The sequence below is a fragment of the Bos grunniens genome, chromosome 2 (genome assembly GCF_055505025.1).
Source record: "Bos grunniens cultivar Pamir isolate PY7600 chromosome 2, Bosgru_T2T1.0, whole genome shotgun sequence".
Classification (NCBI taxonomy): domain Eukaryota; kingdom Metazoa; phylum Chordata; class Mammalia; order Artiodactyla; family Bovidae; genus Bos; species Bos grunniens.
Genome location: NC_141166.1, coordinates 77,790,588 through 77,804,125, shown reverse-complemented (window position 1 = coordinate 77,804,125; position 13,538 = coordinate 77,790,588). Strand labels below are relative to the sequence as shown.

The 13,538-nt window shown below is 37.1% G+C and overlaps 1 long non-coding RNA gene across 2 annotated transcripts in view; it reads left to right on the top strand.

Annotated features, from left to right (window-relative positions):
• Positions 1-1,613: 1,613 nt before the first annotated feature.
• LOC147378263 (uncharacterized) overlaps positions 1,614-13,538 on the top strand; it is a 223,278-nt gene continuing 211,353 nt past the window's right edge. For both annotated transcript variants that reach the window (XR_015151685.1, XR_015151686.1), the window contains exon 1: positions 1,614-1,731. This is a non-coding gene — a long non-coding RNA (uncharacterized LOC147378263). The remainder of the gene's footprint in view (positions 1,732-13,538) is intronic.

Below are 13,538 nucleotides of genomic sequence, written 5' to 3'. Positions count from 1 at the left end.
CTCATAAAATTTATAGGCTATAGCTTCCAAAAAATGAATCATGAGGCTCTCCTGCAAAATATGAAATAGAATTCAGGTGAGTATTTTTATTCAACACTCCATAGATCTCTTAACATGTATTTCCCATTCCTTATTAATATAAGCAATTATTTAAGATTAAAGAACATACTGCCAATTCATTAAAAAATATATTTTAGAGCAACATTTAAATAACTTCTGTTATTGGGTTAGGCAAAAAGTTCCGTGTGGGCTTTTCCATAAGATGTTATGGAAAAACCTGAAGGAACTTTTTGGCCAACACAATACATTCCTCACCAGTCCTTAACTGTTTCTTTGTTACAGCATCCTGTTTAATTTTAAAAATGCATTCTGCTAGGTTCTGTCATTTGTTGGAACCAGCTGCTTGGCTCTTAGTGAACCATTATAGATAATACCTGTTAAAAATTATATTTGGGATTGCCAGCTTTTCCAAGATGCTGACTGCATGTTGCCTTTTAGGTTTTATCTTCTTTCACTTACAGATGTTTTTTCCTTCCAGGGAAGTAAGAGAGAGAGAAAGCCCGTAGAGTAGAGTATCTGGAAGTAGAGTATGTGGTCCCTGGACCAACAGCATCACCTGGAAATGTACTAGAAATGTCAGTCTTCAGGCCCTACCCTAGACCTGCTGAAACCTTGGGGGTAGCCCTAGCAATCTGGGTTAACAGGCTTTTCAGGTGATTTTGATGCACACTGAAGTTTGAGAACCACTGAATTATATTCCATGCTTAATTCTTAAAGAACATGGCACTTCTCTAACTCAGCTTCAGTTTTTTTTCCTTCTTCTTTCTAACAATTATAAAAAGTCCCAGAGGTACACATAAAGCAGTTCTCCTTAAACTGACTGTTCATCCAGCCTTACCCCTTGTTTTAGAACCCTCAAGAGTCATTTTCTTGAATAGCCTATATCTCTAAAGGGGAGAACATTTTGCAAAGTCTAGAAGTAAAAGATTTCAAAAGGCATTTAAGCAGACTTAATTACAATATGCATAGTTAACAATACATGTCTCATTTTCTGTATTGAACAGAAAATTAAACTTGAGAGGCTTCAAAAAAGGAAGAGGAGAAGAAGTGAAAGAGGAAGGGAAAACAAAGAGGAGGTGGAGGAAGAGGAGGAGAGGACAAAGAGGAAGAAGTATTAATACCAAAAGAGAAGCACGTCCATCTTACTTGGAAATGAGAAATCAGAATATTTACTCTGGATTTAAAAAATTAAAATGGTTCACTTCCTCTTTCTCTAAATCTGGAAAAATTGGATAAAATCAATTTAAATAATAGATTTTAAAAGTATAGTCAAATGAGTTTTTTTTTTTTAATAAATATTCTTTTAGAAATAAGTTTTTATGGAGTTAGTTTGATGGCTTATAGAGTCAGTTTGTAATTGTTACACATTTGTAAGGCTGGAGGGAATCACTATATTTAATTATCAGGAAACACACAGCCAGCCAACACCCTTGGAAGTATCAGTTGGGAAGAAGGAGTGCTGACTCTTTGAGAGCACAGTGAAGGTTAGCACCTGCTGAGTGGGAAAAGTTAATCAGTGAACTTTTCCTCTTGTCTGTTTTTTTCTTTCTATGCAGATACAGTCTAAGGAGCTTTCTGCTACTTCTTCCTTCAGCTTATTGCTTTGAAAGGAAAAAACCTGCAGCTTTGGGGGAATGATGTCAGCAGTGGGTCCTGAATGGGCAGCCAGAGGTAAGATTCCTCACCTGAGTTCTTGGACTTTAATGTAGGTAAGAATCCAACTATCCAACTTTGGACACTTAGAATTCTGAGTCCAGGTCCCACCTCCCATTGGAATTCTTTAAAAAATTTTTTTTTATTTTTAATTGGAGGATGATTCGAAGAATGCAATGGCACCCCACTCCAGTATTGTTGCCTGGAAAATCCCATGGATGGAGGAGCCTGGTAGGCTGCAGTCCATGGGGTCACTCAGAGTGGGACACGACTGAGCGACTTCACTTTCACTTCTCACTTTCATGCATTGGAGAAGGAAATGGCAACCCACTCCAGTGTTCTTGCCTGGAGAATCCCAGGGATGGGGGAGCCTAGTGGGCTGCCATCTGTGGGGTCGCACAGAGTCGGACACGACTGAAGCGACTTAGCAGCCGCAGCAGGAGGATGATCGCTTTACAGTGTTGTATTGGTTTCTGTCATGCTGCTGCTAAGTCGCTTCAGTCGTGTCTGACTCTGTGTGACCCCACAGACGGCAGCCAATCAGGCTCCCCCGTCCATGGGATTTTCCAGCAAGAGTACTGGAGTGGGGTGCCATTGCCTTCTCCGGGTTTCTGTCATACAAGGTAAATTAGCCATAGGTGTACGTATGTCCCCTCCCTCTTGAACTTCCCTCCCACCCCCACCCCATCCCACCCCTCTAGGTTGTCACAGAGTACATTCCCATTAGAATTCTGAGGGATACCAATTCAGCAGGTTTGGAGCATGGCCCAGAAATTTGCATTTTTTAACACACATACTGAGATGGTTCTGATAAGAAGGTTAAAAAGTCTACACTTGAAGAAAATCTTGCCATGATCTGATGTTTCTGTAAATCACAGAAATAATGTGTAAGTGTAAAATGTACATGTTGGATTCAAAATCCTTAAGCCAGGGTTTTCAAAAAAGTGTTTTTCTTGGAACATTAGTTCTGGAATGTCCTGGGACTGGTGCTCAAAAAAAAAAAAAAAAAAAGGGTTACTGTGGCCAAATACGTTAGGAAAAGGCTGCAGTTTAAATCTTCCTTTTGGAAATTTGATTCACATAGTGCATTAAAACATTAAAATCCCTGGAGACATTTCCCAGTTTAAAAACAATGTTCAGATGTTACTTAATAGTTAAACATTTTTACAAGGGAACTTTTTTTCTCTATAAATTTAGTAACATTTCTCCAGTAGAGTTTTTCAATCACACATGTTTGGAACAAACTGTGTCTAACTAAAATTTTCTATTCTGTTCTATTGGAAATAAAAATATTTGTTGATGTCGAGAAGTGTCAAAGATAAGCAAAGCTGGACACTGGTGGTAAGGACAGATTTTAATCAGTAACATACTTTTGCAGTAGGAAAAAGGGTCTAACAGGAGCTGAATTCAGCTTGAATTTGTGCAGAAGGCACTGAGCATTTTAAAGGGAAGATGAGGGAGTGAGGAGCGGGTGGGCATGTACTCAGGAGTCAGAAAGTGAAAAATTAGTAAAAGCTGGAAGGAGGCTGGTCCATAAGAAACCCATTTGGATTTGCTAACTAGTGCTTTTTAAACGTGGGCTCCCACCCTCCACAGAGCCTGGGAGACAGTAGCCCTATCTTAAGGTGTTGGCTGGAACAAGGAAGTTATTTTAGTAGCCTTGAGTTTTCTTAGGTAAGCATTTCAAGGCGCTAGGGCTGCAGTCATGAGCTGCTGGATTCCAAGTTAGTGTTTAGCTCAAGTTAGCACAAATGTTTGTGTTTGTGTTTGTTCAAGGTCAAGTTTGAGACCCCGTGGAAAGCAGGACTCAGAGGAGCCTGACTAGAGTTTGATCAAGGAATAAACCTTTGTCAGAAGTAAGTGGGAAGAAAGGAGAACAATTTTAGGCGCAAACCCAAATCAGAAAGTTTTCTAACCTCCCCATCAAAAAGGGAGTAGGATAGATTCTCCCCAGTCCATCATCTTTTTTTTAAATATAAATTTATTTAGTTTAATTGGAGTTTAATTACTTTACAATATTGTATTGGTTTTGCCATAATCTTGAAGCAAGTGAAATCTTGTGAAAGTGCAAGTGAAACCTTGCACCACATGATGCAAAACAGTAAGCACTCTGATGAAAGAACAAAGTTGCAGAGCCAGAACATTAACAAAAGCCATTTGTAGAGTAAGAACAGTAACAGTAATAACTAATATTTCAAGCAAACTCAACAGAGGATAAGATGGTTGGATGGCATCACTGACTCGATGGACATGAGTTTGAATAAGTTCTGGGAGTTGGTGATGGACAGGGAAGCCTAGCATGCTGCAGTCCATGGGGTCACAAAGAGTTGGACACGACTGAGTGACTTAAGTAAACTAGAAAATAAGACTCTTCGGGGGATTATAAAAAGATGGTGACCTATACACATAAGTTGTTTAGTATATTTACCAGTTCTTTGGGGATGTTTTTTGAGAAGTGTGATTGTTGGGTCAAAGGGTCAATTTTGCATGTGAAAATTTGCTAAATATTGCCAAATAGCTATTGGAATGTATGAGTGCCTATTTTTCCATCCTCACAATACAACATATGATAAGGCTTTTTGGATTTTAGTCTGAAAATTTGTTCGTCTACTTTTGTGTATTTATGCTTAAATTATTCTTTTATATTTTTCCATTTTAATGGAATTTTTCTCTTCCTTTATATCTTCTTTTATTTATATATTTGAATTTCCAATTTTATGTGAGTTTAATATATTGTCATTTCAGTAGATTCATTTATTATTTGCAAAGGTTTTCCTTTGACTCAGAATTTTTTTAGATATTTTATCATAACAGATTTTTTTACTTTTCTAATTACAATTCAATTTTTGAATATGTCATTTGTCTACATTAGCTAGTATCTTCAATGAACTATTACCTGGTAGTACAGATGATGGGTAAACTTGACTCATTCTTTACTGTTTCCCTATTAGTTGACTTTCAAAATGAGGTACATATTGAGAAAGGGTTTATCACTTACAATTTATAAGGTGTAGCTCAAGGAATTTCCACAAAGTAAATGTTCATATAATAGTAGATCAAGAAAGAAAATATTACAAAACTCCAAAAATTTCATGCCACCTTCTAGTCACTACTGATTTGCAACAAAATAACTATCATCACTCCTTCCAATACGATGGATTTTTTTTTTTTTTAATGCCCTTACTTCCTCTACCCTGGAGAAGGGAATGGCCACCCACTCCAGTATTCTGGCCTGGAGAATTCCATGGACTGTGTAGTCCATGGGGTTGCAAAGAGTTGGACATGACTGAGCGACTTTCACTTTCACTACTTCCTTTAAGCCCCCAAACTCAACCCATTGATGGTATAGCAATACTGCTTCCATCTAAGCTGCACTTTCAACAGTAGTAGCCACTAGCCACATGGAGCTATTTAAATTTAGGTTAATCAGAATTAAAAGCCAAATAAACTCAGAGAATAAAACTAATTAAAGTAAAATCAGGAATAAGTAATAAAGAAAAAAAGACAATCATAAGATTGTCAATTAGCAAATTGGTTGTGAAAATAATGAATTAGATAAATCATTGGTTAACCAATTAGAGGCAAAAAAGAGAAAAACAATACAAATACCTCACCATAGAAATGATAATGAGAAAAGACCCACAAATACAGGGGAAAATAAAAGAATAACAAATTACTACTTGTTCTTTTTTTTTTCAAATAAGCTTGAATATGTGGATAAAATAGAGGAGCTATCTAATGGAATTTAAGTTACCAAAAATGATTTTACATGGAAATGCAAAATGTAAAATCTTAAAACTGAAACAGTAAGACAGAAGTCTCAATTTTATTCAATAAAAACTTTCGGAAAGAAAGAATAGGCAACTCAGTTGCCTCATAAAGTTTAGGACAGTCTTTATTTTTTATTATAAATATAATAAACACATAAAATTAACAACAAAAAATATGTGTTTGAAAAATAAAAGGTATATAAAATTAATATACCTTAATTTTACTTAAGATATATTTCTCCATATTCTGTATCTTGGCAATATAAGATTGAATACCTGTCTAGTTTAGTTTATTATATGAGCAAGGTCTTGAATTTATTGCCATGACTTTCATATGTGATCCATAATGGAGGGGTTTGAATTACTATAAGCCTTTTTCTTCTTGTTAGAATAAATTCTGTTTGTTTGAAAATGATGATTGTAGGGTATTTAATTTTTTTAATTAAATTTATTTATTTTAATTATAGGCTAATTACTTTACCATATTGTATTGGTTTTGCCATACGTCAACATGAATCCACCACGGGTGTACACGTGTTCCCCATCCTGAACCCCCCTCCCACCTCCCTCCCCATACCATCCCTCTGGGTCATCCCAGTGCACCAGCCCCAAGCTTCCTGTATCCTGCATCGAACCTGGACTGGCGATTCGTTTCTTATATGATATTATACATATTTCAATGCCATTCTCCCAAATCATCCTCCCCACCCCCCCGCCACAGAGTCCAAAAGACTGTTCTACACATCTGTGTCTCTTTTGCTGTCTCACATACAGGGTTATTGTTACCATCTTTCTAAATTCCATATATATGCATTAGTATACTATATTGGTGTTTTTCTTTCTGGCTTACTTCACTCTGTATAATCGGCTCCAGTTTCATCCACCTCATTAGAACTCATTCAAATGTATTCTTTTTAATGGCTGAGTAATACTCCATTGTGTATATGTACCACAGGTTTCTTATCCATAGGTTGTTTCCATGTCCTGGCTATTATAAACAGTGCTGCGGTGAACATTGGGGTACACATGTCTCTTTCAATTCTGGTTTCCTCGGTGTGTATGACCAGCAGTAGGATTGCTGGGTCGTATGGCAGTTCTATTTCCAGTTTTTTAAGGAAGTAAATTCATTTTACACACAAATGCAAAGCTTGTATTTTTGACAAGTGAAATAAATTTAAAAACATTAGCAAAGCATCAACCATGAGAGGAAACATGCCCAATCCCTGTACCTCTTGCTATAATGTTGGGTTCAGAAAAGTTTGCATTTAAAATTCTTAGACCTTCAAGGGATACAAATTTCACAAATGAATTATGTGGTAGTAAAATTTGGTAGCAATAGAAGAAATATTTTTAATTATTATAATAAAATAGTTGTAGATTAAAATAGTAATAGAAAGGACATGACATACTAATATATACTTTTATAAATGGTGACGAAAATGTTAGAGACTTTAAAAGTAGGGCATGAATACAAGAGTCCTTGCCCTGATTGTTTTACTAGTAGAATGTTTCAATACAAACAAATACAGGAAAGCACCATTACTAGTTCAAAGGATAAAATAAAATAGTGAGTGCCTCACTTGAAGCCAAAACTGTGTTTATCAATGTTAACATCCTACCATAATTTTAAACTTTCAAAGTAGAAATAAATGGTAATAGTAGCACCATGTCTTATGATATGATAGTGGGGTTCTTCCCACTGAAGCCATCATATTATTATAGAAATTCTATCTATGATTAGATAATACAAAGAAATGAGAAGTATAAATACTTGAAAGGATGAGTGAAAAAATACTTTAAGATTATAGAGTTCATTCCACTATAATCACCAATTTACAAAAATGCTAATAGTTTTCCTACATATAAAATATATATAATAAAAGTGTTCATTATTAAAAGCAAAAAAGGAATTGAAATGCACTGATATGAAATTAGCATTTAGTGTACAGAGATTATATTAATATATTAAATAAATACTTCAAACTATAGTGAAGGATATCAATATATGCTTTAATAAAATAGAAAAGATTTCCATTTATGGCAATATGGATGGTGGATCAGATTTATTATCTTGTTTAAAACACGTTTTCCTGAAAATTTGCTTTTAAATGAATGACTTGGTTTTTTTTTTTTTTCCTATAATTTTTAACATTTTTAAAATTCCAGGTATATGATCTGGAGTTTGAAAAAGACTGAAAATAGAATTTTGGAATATTGGACATAGCTTTTGCTCCAAGGGAAACTGCTAAATACTAGGTACCCAGAGCTTCTGTTCTGATGGTCAAATAAGATACTGAAGAAGGCACTTGATACCTAAGACTTATGAAAGGTAGGGATGTAATAGGTATCTGTATGAAGCTGGAAATATAATGGATCTCTTAGGAACAAGAAATCAACTTACCTCACAGAAAGAGATGGCAAGAAAACTTGGCTGACATAACATTGGTACTAGTGGAAAAGGAAAAACATCTTCCCTGAGATGTTTTATTTGCTCACATAATTTTCTGAGTTTAATTCACACAACCTATTTCATCTGAGAAGCATCAAGTGGAAAATTAAGAATGGTTAAAGTCAATAGTCAGTTCACTCAGTTCACTCAGTCGTGTCCGAATCTTTGGGACCCCAAGGACTGCAGCACGCCAGGCCTCCCTGTCCATCACCAACTGGCGGAGTTTAAAACTCCTATCCATTGAGTTGGTGATACCATCCAACCATCTCGTCCTCTGTCATCCCCTTCTCCACCCAACTTAAATCTTTCTCAGCATCAGGGTCTTTTCAAATGATCCAGTTCTTTGCATCATGTGGCCAAAGTACTGGAGTTCCTGCTTCAGCATCAGTTCTTCCAATGAATATTCAGGACTGGTTTCCTTTAGGATGGACTGGTTGGATCTCCTTGCAGTCCAGGAGACTTTCAAGAGTCTTGTTCAACACCACAGTTCAAAAGCATCAATACTTCCACACTCAGCTTTCTTTATAGTCCAACTCTCATATACGTACATGACTACTGGAAAAACCATAGCCTTGACTAGACAGACCTTTGTTGGCAAAGTAATGTCTCTGCTTTTGAATATGCTGTCTAGGTTTGTCATAACTTTTCTTCCAAGGAGCAAGCGTCTTTTAATTTCATGGCTGCAGTCACCATCTGCAGTGATTTTGGAGCCTAAAAAAATAAGTCTGTCACTGTTTCCACTGTTTCCCCATCTATTTGCCATGAAGTGATGGGACCAGATGCCATGATCTTCATTTTCTGAATGTTGAGCTTTAAGCCAACTTTTTCACTCTCCACTTTCACTTTCATCAAGAGGCTTTTGAGTTCCTCTTCACTTTCTGCCATAAATCTGAGGTTATTGATATTTCTCCTGGCAATCTTGATTCTAGCTTGTGCTTCATCCAGCCCAGCTTTTCTCATGATGTACTCTGCATATAAGTTAAATAAGCAGGGTGACAATATACAGCCTTGATGTACTCCTTTTCCTATTTGGAACCAGTCTGTTGTTCCATGTCCAGTTCCAACTGTTGCTTCATGACCTGCATATAGATTTCTCAAGAATCAGGTCAGGTGGTCTGGTATTCCCATCTCTTTCAAAATTTTCCACCGTTTGTTGTGATCCACACTGTCAACGGCTTTGCCATAGTTAATAAAGCAGGTGTAGATGTTTTTCTGGAACTGTCTTGCTTTTTTGATGATCCAACAGATGTTGGCAATTTTATCTCTGGTTCCTTTGCCTTTTCTAAATCTGGCTTGAATATTTGTAAGTTCACGGTTCATATACTGGTGAAGTCTGGCTAGGAGAATTTTGAGCATTACTTTACTAGATATGACCTAAATCAAAATTAGGTATGACCTAAATCAAATTTAGGATTCAGGTATGACCTAAATCAAACCCCTTATGATTACACAGTGGAAGTGAGAAATAGTTTCAAGGGATTAGGTCTGATGGACAGAGTGCCTGAAGAATTATGGATGGAGGTTTGTGACATTGTACAGGAGGCAGGGATTAAGACCATCCCCAAGAAAAGGAATGCAAAAAGACAAAATGTTTGTCTGAGGAGGCCTTACAAATAGCTGTGAAAAGAAGAGAAGTAAAAGGCAAAGGAGAAAAGGAAAGATATACCCATTTGAATGCAGAGTTCCAAAGAATAACAAGGAGAGATAAGAAAGCCTTCCTCAGTGATCATGGCAAAGAAATAGATGAAAATAATAGAATGGGAAAGACTAGAGATATCTTCAATAAAATGAGAGATACCAAGAGAATACTTCATGCAAAGATGGGCTCAATAAAGGATAAAAATGGTATGGACCTAACAGAAGCAAAAGATATTAAGAGGTGGCAAGAATACACAGAACTATACAGAAAAGATCTTCACAACCCAGATAATCACGATGGTGTGATCACCAACCTAGAGCCAGACATCCTGGAATGCAAAGTCAAGTGGGCCTTAGGAAGCATCACTAGGAACAAAGGTAGTGGAGGTGATGGAATTCCAGCTGAGCTATTCAAATCCTAAAAGATGAAGATGTGAAGGTGCTACACTCAATATGCCAGCAAATGTGGAAAACTCTGCAGTAGCCACAGGATTGGAAAAGGTCAGGTCAGTTTTCATTCCAATTCCAAAGAAAGGCAATGACAAAGAATTCTCAATCTGCTGTACAATTGCACTCATCTCACAGGCTAGTAAAGTCAATAGGCCCCCAAGCTAACTTGCCGAAGCAAATGAAAATCTTTTTTGAAAAAAAGAGACAAGAAACCAAAAGCATCCAATATTTCTCTCAAAGTTCTGACTACAAAAGTGATTCATCAGGGATATGTAAATTAAAGTAATATAACATACTCTACATCCACTATGACTAAAATTATAGAGACTGACAATACCAAGTACTGAGGAAAATGTGGAGTAACCAGAACTTACATGTATTGTTTGTATAAGTTAGTATAATTGCTTTGGTGAAATGCCTAACAATTTATTATAAAGTTAAATATATTTCCTATACAGGTGAGTAATTATGCAAAGAACCCATATGTATATCAGCTGTTGAATTGATAAAAAGTTGTTTTACATTCATGGAATGAAATAATGTTTGACAATAAAAAGGAACAAACTACTAATATAAGCCAAAGCATGGGCTAGATAAATATTGAGATTTGTCATTGTTCAGTGGCTCATTTGTGTTGGACTCTTTGCGACCCCATGGACTACAGCACTCCAGGCTTCCCTGTCCTTCACTATCTCCCCGAGCTTGCTTAAACTCATGTCCATTGAGTTGGTGATGCTGTCCAACCATCCCGTCCTCTGTTGTCCCCTTCTCCTCCTGCCTTCAGTCTTTCCCAGCATTAGGGTCTTTTCCAATGAGTCAGTTCTTTGCATCAGGTGACTAAAGTATTGGAGCTTCAGCCTCAGCATCATTCCCTCCAAAGAAATCCCAGGGCTGATCTCCTTCAGAATGGACTGGTTGGATCTCCTTGCAGTCCAAGGGACTCTCAAGAGTCTTCTCCAACACCACAGTTCAAAAGCATCAATTCTTCAGTGCTCAGCCTTCTTTATGGTCCAGCTCTTACATCCATACATGACTACAGCTTTGACTAGACCAACCTTTGTCAGCAAAGTAATGTCTGCTTTTTTAGACACTCTCTAGGTTTGTCATAGCTTTTCTTCCAGGGAGCAAGCATCTTTTAATTTCATGGCTGTAGTCACCATCTGCAGTGAATATGGAGCCCAAGAAAATAAAGGTCTGGCACTGTTTCCATTGTTTCCCCATCTACTTGCCACAGAGTGATGGGACCAGATGCCATGATCTTAGTTTTTTGACTGTTGAGTTTTAAGCTAGCTTTTTCACTCCTCTTTCACCTTCATCAAAAGGCTGTTTAGTTCCTGTCCACTTTCTGCCATAGGGTGGTATCATCTGCAAATCTAAGATTATTGATATTTCTCCTGGCAATCTTGATTGTGCCTCATCCAGCCCGGCATTTCTTATAATGTATTCTGCATATAAGTTAAATAAGCAAGGTGACAATATACAGCCTTGATGTACTTCTTTCCCAATTTTGAACCGGTCCATTGATTCATGTCCAATTCTAAGTGTTACTTCTTGACCTACATACAAGTTTCACAGGAGGCAGGTCAGGTGTTCTGGTATTCCCATCTCTTGAAGAATTTTCCACAGTTTGTTGTGATCTACACAGTCAAAGGCTTTAATTTAATTAATGAAGCAGAAATACATATTTTTCTGGACTTCTCTAGATTCCTGGACATTTATTACTAGGAAATAGATAAATTGGAGAGGCTAAAAACTAACAACAAATTATGAGTTCACTTGGAAAGGTAATCAAAACATATTTACCTTAAAAATAATAATACAAATAAGCAATTTACCAAACAATGTATTTGCCATCTCATCTCATTTCTGACTCCAAAGAACACCTGCAAATATAAGCAACTATAAATCAAAAGATGGATGGGTGGATAGATGGATGGATAGACATGCTTAAAAAATGGCAGAAGTCTGGAAATAAAAGTATCACACTCTTATCAGGAGATGTCTACTGGGATTGTACAGAATTGATGAAGGGATATATAATGAGAGAACTTGCACTGTTAATATATAAGTAATAAGAGAATCTTCTGGCTCTTAATCATTGGTTTCTTTTGATGTGAAATCTGAGCTGAGAATCTGGCAGATAGTCACGTTGAAGTCAATAAACAGACTTCCTGAACCATAGGCAATATGATTAACATTGTAGAGACTCAGAAGGGCCTGCAGCCAGCAAGAGCCAAGGGGCGCTCAGTCATCTGAATAACTGAGGACATCAGCAGAGAATGCCATCAGAACACTCTGAGAAAGAACTGGGCCAATCTGTTGGACCCTAGGAGATGCTAGATATTAAGCCCTCAAATAAGTCTAGTGTATAAAAATCACCCCCCATCAGGATAAAGTGTGTTTATCTCAGGAGCACTAAGTTAAACATTCAAAAAATACATGTTATTTTGCCACATCAGCAACAGCGAAAAAGGAGAATTATAAATGCAGGAATGAATGTGATAAAATCTAACACAAACATTATAAAAACTCTGAGAAAACTAGGAATATAAGAGAACTACCTTAACCTGATAACAGATATCTACCCCAAAGCCGGCAGCTAACACTGACGACTAGGGTGAAGACTGAAGACTTTGCCCTTAAGAGCAAGGGAAGGAGAAGATGTCTATCCTCGCCACTTCTATTCAACATTGTACTGGAGGCTCTGAGCAGGGCAATATGGCAAGGGGGCAAAAATAAAAGGTATTTATATTGGGAAGGAATAGGGAAATGCATTTATTTGCATATGATGTTATATAAATTCTGATGAATCAACACAAATCAACTAGAAATAATGAATTATGTAAGGTCACAGAAACAATGTCCATATAGAAAAATTAAATGCCTTTTCATATGCTACAAAGAACAATTGAAAATAGAAATTCCAGTGTTTAGATCTTGAGAAAATATTTAACTTTTCTGAGTCAACTTTCCTGACCTATGAAATGATATGAGTTAGAGAAGGTAGAATGATCACAATGACTCCTTCTCGCTTGATTATTTAGTATTTTCCTGCTCTGTAACTTCATGAGATCAGGGATTCTGTTTTCATCATCATTTTATTTCTCAGAGCCCAGAACATCAGGTGTAACTACACTGTCTGTTGAATAATAAAAGATGACAAGCTGGAATTGGCCACCAAGGAACAGGAGTGAAACAGAGGTGCAGATATTTTTGGCCATCTGGAGAACCTCGTAATTCTAAAGTCAGAGACTAAACCCTACGGTTGTTTAAGGTTTACTTTGGCTCTGTGTGCTTAGTCACTCAGTCATGTCTGACTCTTTGCAACCCTGTGAATGGTAGCCCACTAGGCTCCTCTGTCCATGGGGATTCTCCAGACAAGAATGCTGGAGTGGGTTGCTACGCCTTCCTTCAGGGGATCTTCCCAACCCAGGGATGAAACCCGTGCTTCCCTCATCACATGCAGATTCTTTACTGTCTGAGCCACCAGGGAAGCCCAAGCATACTGGAGTGGGTAG